This window comes from Lagenorhynchus albirostris, chromosome 9 (genome assembly GCF_949774975.1).
Source record: "Lagenorhynchus albirostris chromosome 9, mLagAlb1.1, whole genome shotgun sequence".
In the NCBI taxonomy this organism is placed as follows: Eukaryota; Metazoa; Chordata; class Mammalia; order Artiodactyla; family Delphinidae; genus Lagenorhynchus; species Lagenorhynchus albirostris.
This window is the reverse complement of record NC_083103.1, coordinates 7,431,021-7,437,389: the sequence shown is the minus strand read 5'-3', so window position 1 is coordinate 7,437,389 and position 6,369 is coordinate 7,431,021.

Here is a 6,369-nt window from a genome sequence, read left to right as displayed (position 1 = left end):
GGTTCACACACACACGCACACGCACACACACATACACTACCAGCCACTGTGGAGAGACAGTGTAGCATAAGGGCCAAATGCACCATCAGGTTCCAATCCTACCTGTGTGATCTTTAGCAAGACTCAGGGTCTCCGGGACCAGCTGTGAAATGCGGCTAAGGAAAGCACCTACCTCCTGGAAGTAAATGTTAATGTACGGAGTGCACAGAACAGCAAAGTCGACTAACTTTGAGTGGTTAAACAGGAGGGAAGGGGGCAGGGCACCCTTTGAAAGAATGACGTAGCCCAAGGACATGACATAACCTGATTAGAACCAAATGGTTCAAGATGGCGGACAAGTCGACTTCCACTAGACCTTGAGCCTCAGTGTACCTCACTGTAACACGTCAGCACACTAAATGACACATCTACAGGCACCATGCCAGTTCCAACGCCGACCATAAGGATCAAAAAGTGGGCGGTGGCCCAATTCCTGGAAATCCCCGCCCCTTCCTGAAATAGTTGGAATACTCCTCCCACTCATTAGCCTATGAAATTACCCAGCCCTATAAAAACTGACAACCCCATACCCTGGTGCCTTTTCTCACCTTCTGAGGTGGTCCACACTCTGTCCGTGGCGTGTGTTTCTCTCTAAATAAATCCACTTCTTACCTATCACTTTGTCTCTCACTGAATTCTTTCTGCATTGAGACTTCAAGAACCTGAGCTTCATTAAGTCCTGAAACCAGGTGTATGGCCTCAGTTGGAAGACTGTGGGTTTTGGCCGGGTTCCAGTCCCGGCTGTGTGGGTTCAAGTCCCAATCAGGGTTTTGGCTGGGTTTGAGTTCCGGCCTCATGGGTTCAAGTCCCAGTCTGAGGTGCACGGTTTCAGTTACAGGAAATGTCTAAAGGGTTATCCTTACGTCAAAGGAGCTGGGGCAACTTTGGTTTACTTCTCTATATTGTCCAAATTTTACATAATGGACATATTTGACTTTCTTAATTTGGGGGGAAAAGGGGAAAAAGAAACTGAGGGACATTCTACAAAGCGAGTGGCCTGTACTCTTCAAAAACGTTAAGGTCTTAAAAAACAAAGTAAGGCCGAGGTTGGTTCCAGATTAAAGACTGAAGAGCCCTAACAACCAAATGTGAGGCGCGATCCCAGTTCGCTGGGACAATCAGAGACGCCGGCAAGGGGACAGCATATCAGACCCCAGGGTTGCAGCAGTGTTGGCATCACTGCTGCCAGGCCTAAATTTGGTAACTCTACCACGGTTGTGTAAGAAATGTCATTTTTCTTAGGAGATACATGTTGAAATACTTAAGAGTGAAGGGTCATGACCTATGTAACTTCCTGTCAAATGGTTCAGAAAAAAATGCATGTGTGTGTATGTGTGTGTCTGTGAGAGAGAAAGAGAGGGAGAGAGCAAATGGGGCAAAATGTTAACTACTGGTGAATCTGAGTGAAGGGTATGTGGATTTTTAAAAAATAAATTTATTTATTTTATTTTTAGTTTTGGCTGTGTTGGGCCTTCGTTGCTGCATGCGGGCTTTCTCTAGTGGTGAGCGGGGGCTACGCTTCGTTGTGGTGTGTGGGCTTCCCATTGCAGTGGCTTCTCTTGCTGCGGAGCACAGGCTCTAGGTGTACGGGCTTCAGTAGTTGTGGCTCGCAGGCTCTAGAGCACAGGCTCAGTAGTTGTGGCACATGAGCTTAGTTGCTCCGTGGCATGTGGGATCTTCCCGGGCCAGGGCTCAAACCCGTGTCCCCTGCATTGGCAGGTGGATTCTTAACCACTGCGCCACCAGGGAAGCCCCCTATATGGATGTTCATTGTACTTTTCTTGCAGCTTTTCTGAAGGTTTCCTGATTGTCAAAAACAAAAAGAAGGGAATTGCCTCGCGTACAGCCGCGGGTTCAATCCCTGGTCTTCGGGGAACTAAGATCCCGCAAGCCAGCCGCCTGGTGAGGCCAAAAAAGCAAAAAAAGAAAAAGGCCTCTAACAAGGTACCCCTCCTTCAGGCACCAAGCGGCCTGGTCCAACGTTACATCTGCTGCAAATCAACTGGATTCTATTCATACAACGGAACATCGTGGGCAGTGAACGAATGGGAACAAACCGCAGCTCCAGCAACCACCCGGAGACCTCCCGGCGCAGCTGCAAGATTCCATTGATGATTAAACAACAACAACCCCAGGCAAAATGAACGCAAACTGTTTTGGGCTACATACCTGGGGGGTAAACCGCAGAGAAAGGCAAGGAAGTGGTTACCGTAAAGGTCAGCATTGCGCTTACCTGGGGAGGGGTCACGTGCAAGGACACATTGAGGGGCTCTGCAAGGCGGATTTTCTTACCTTGAGTGGTAGTTACGCGGGGACGCATTTTATACTTATTCAAATACACACATAACAGCTGGAAACGTCCCACCAGGAACCCCACTTCGTGTGAGGTGCGCGTTTAGCATCTGGGACCTGCCGCTGAGTGGAGGGCGCTTAACGTATTCCGCCGGCCTGGAGGGGCCGGGGCGGGGCGGGGGCGGGGCCGGGGTAGGGGGTGGGGGATGGCTGCAGGAATCAGGGCCGGGCGGGGAGGAGGGTGGGGAGGATCGACCCCGCCCAGCTCTGTCGGGATGCGGTCCGGGGCGTCCCCTGCTGGTGACCACTGGGAGTAAGGCTTGCAGAAAAGCGGGCTCCCCGGCCCACCGAATGCCTACTTCCCCTTTCTGCACCTTTGTCCCTGTCACTCCTTCCCCCTCCAGTGCTCAGGACCTCTTGCTGGGCTTCACCTCAGCAAAAGCTGAACTCAAACTCGCCTTTCTCAGGGAGCCTTTCCCGATCCAGGCCACCCAACTCTGACCACTCCTTCCCCCATCGTCCTTTCTTTGAGGTTGGAACACATTTAATTTGCATGTACTTTCAGCGGCGTCGTCAGCATCGCCTTGTTTCACGGACGTTTGGTGTTGGTGATGAAGACCACGGCTGGCATTTACTGAGGGCCTCCTACCTGGGGGCACTGTGCTGACAGCTCCAGGCACCTGCTGCCCGCCTCCCCCCAAGCATCTTCATTCATGGATGTGGTCAGTCCTTCGGCGTGCATTTATTAAGCACCTACTCTGTGCCACTCTCTGAGGCCACAGGAAACAAAGTCAGTGGCCACTGCTCCCAGGGGTTCACAGTCAGGGTGGGGCGGGGGAATAGCCAGGTGTTGGCGAGGGGGTGTGATGGGAGATCTAAGTGAGGCCACAGAGCATCACGGGGGCCAATGAGTGGGGAAGAGGGTGAAGCCGGCTCTGGTGGTGAGCAGGGAGGTGCCCCGGAGGTCTCCAGGCTAGGCAAGATGTGCACAGGCCCGGGGCCTGCCGGGAAAAGGCCACAGGTCAAGGAGCCAGTCAGAGAGAGTTGGGTCTGCCTTGCACGAGTTGTTACATGGTCTCTGAGAGCCATCAGGGGCTCTGTAGAGGCAGATGGAGGAGGAAACCCAGAGCAGGAGGCTGCCTGCCACCTGCTTCCACCCTAAGCCAGCACTCTAGGCCTGGGGCCTGACAGCCCCGAAAGGGTGAGAGTTCAGATCACCTCCATTCGGCCAGAGTACGCTGAACACCTACTATGTTGGGCTGCCTGACCAGGGAGGATGAGTGAGTCCTGGACTTTGCCCTCAAGGAGTCTGGGATCAGCACAAGGATAAGATAAGCTTGCAGAGCTCTCAGCCCTGCACTGAATGAGATAAGGAGGCAGTGGGAGAGGCCCACTGAGCTGGTGCAGGTAGAGGAAGAGGAGCAGATCCTTCCGTCATGGGAGGGTCATCCCAGCTGGGCCTCCGCCGAGGGGATGGGGGCCAGCTGCGCGTGGGAAGGGGCAAGGGAACGAGCAGGGGGCCAAACGCTTGTCAGCCACGCAGAGTCCTCGGAGGGAGAGAAGGTCGACTTGCTCTGTGACTTTCGCAAGATGCTCACCCTTTCTGAGCCTGAGTTCTCATCTCCCAAACAAGTTCACAACAGTTACCTCACAAGGTTGCTGAGATGATTCCAGGCGATTGATGTGTGCAAGCGCCCAGCAAGCAGAAAGGGCTCAAGAACCAGCTCCTGTTACTCAGCAATTTGGACTTAATTCCTAGTCTGTGTTTCCAGGGTTTAAATTCTAAATTTTTAGCAGCAGAAACCTTTTTATTCAAATGAAAATGTTCCCAGAACCCCATGTTATAAAAACCAGGCAGGAGCGAGGCTGTTGTGGGAAGCTGGAGCAGGGGTAGGGACCGCCGTTCTGTCCACGGCTGGGCCAGGGCAGCCTGGGGAGATGAGACTGGGAAGAGAGGAGAACGGGGCGAGCGGAGGGGAAGGCTGGCTCCGGGTCCCTGTCCGGGGTGGCGGAGGGGCTCCAGCGCAGACTGGAACCCAGGGTCCTTGGCTCCCCTTGGCCACACTGGACGTTGGTGGTGCTTCCTCAGGGTGCAAGATGGAGGCTCAGGGTCTGTTCAGACATTTATCGAGCACACGCCTGCGCTCGGCTTGGGTCGGGGGCTGAGCCTAAGGTGGTAGGGAGAACGGAAACCCTGGGAGCATGCAGTGCTTGCGGGAAGCACAGGGTACTGGGGGTGCCTGGCCAGGCACTTACTATCAAGTGGGCTTTAAGAAGGCTTCCTGGAGGCAGCAGATGCTTGGGCAGAGCTTGGAATGGTTAGTAAGGGTGAGCCTGGCAAAAAAGCTGGGAAGGGTGTTCCAGGCAGAGGGAACCGCATGGACTAAGCACAGAGGCGTGCTGCAGCACAGCCGGTACAGGCGGAGACCTAAAGCAGTTCATGCTCACAAGAGGGAAAATGGAAAGGTGGGAATGGAACAGAAGGGAGCTGGGCCTTGAGTGTTGCACGGTGATGGCAAGTCTTCAGTGCCCACCAGACACCCCCAGCCCCACCCCCTCCCCCACAGGTCCTGGAGGCTGGCATTGAGGCGAACATACCTGTGACCTATGGAATTGGCAGCCAGAGGGGAGACGAGAGCACTGGCTGTCAATTCATAGGTCAGAGCCCTGTGCACTCGGTCTTGGCAGCCTGCTGACAGCCCACAACCCTTTGCCATCCTGGACCTGGGAGCATGGCCATGGGGGTCCCTGCTGGTCTGTTGGGCAGCAGCCGCCTCTCCTCTTCTGTGGACACTGGCCCGCACCCCAGATAACAGCAGCCCCACTGGAACTTGTGGGCACTTCCACATGGAGTTGCTGTTACAGGGGGTGGGAACCGACCGGAGGCCTGGGCCCTGCCCGCCTGGCACCTCCCCTTGGGCAGAGGTCTGGGGAGTATAGCATGACCACCCACCTGGGCCCCTTGGGTCCTCGTGGCCCCAGGTCTGTGGTCTTTTTATTGAGGCTCCTTATCACCCAGGCCCACGCCCGAGTCTCATGCCAGCACTGCTTCTCTGGGCGAAGTCCAGTCTCAACCCCAGATCTGCTCATAAAGCCGGGAGTGGCTCCATTTACAGCTCCTGGGCAGCCTTTGCCCGCTCTGACACCCGCACACCCTCTCTCCCCAAGTTCCTTGTTTCCTCGTTTCTTTCCCAACCAGACCTGGGCCCCAGTTTCAGGTTTGGCCACTGTGGCCTCCATTCTCTGCCCTTTGCCCACCCTTCTTGCTGCAGCCGCAGGGCAGAGGAACAGTGAAGGACGGCTGGGCACCTGTCCATCTCCAGGGACCTCTGAATGCCCAGAGGATGGCATTCAGAGGTCCCTGGAGGATGGCCCCAGATACGAAGCGGAGATGAGACAGAAAGAAGGGTGGTGGGAGAAGGAGAGACAGAGAAAGTGGGAGAGTGAGACAGAGAGGCCAAGAGAGAGATGAGAGGGGCAAGCAGAGAACTGGAAAGGGACAGAGGAGATAGTGGTAGGGGGAAAAGGGCGAGAACAGGGAACTGGAAAAGATGCTGATACACAAACCTGCCACAGAATGCTAAGAACAGGGCTATAAGCAACTGCCGATCTGGAAGAGCACTTAGCACCTCAGCGGCCTGAGAGCCAGCAGGGTCCTGGGAGCTGGGTGACCTTGAGCAAGTGGCTTAACCTCTCTGAGCGGCTGCTGGTTCCTCATATGCAAATCAGGGCTTGTGAGGCCATCCTGGCCTGCGCTATTGGGAAGCCACCTTCTCTTCAACCTTTGAGTCTGTCCCCTCAGTGGGGAGAGGAAGGAGGTGTTGTCTGGGGTCCCTGAGCTGGCCCAGGACCCCTGGGGGAACAGACCTTTCTCCTGCAAAGTGTGTTCTCATCCCCACCAGACAGGCTCCGGCCCAAGAGACTGGCCCAAGTTACAATGCCAGTCCCGAGGCCTAGGGGAGACTTTGGAGACCCCAAATTGGGCTATGTTCCCCTTTCCCAGCAGTGGAAACCGGCCCTGACAGGCAAAAGAGGCTG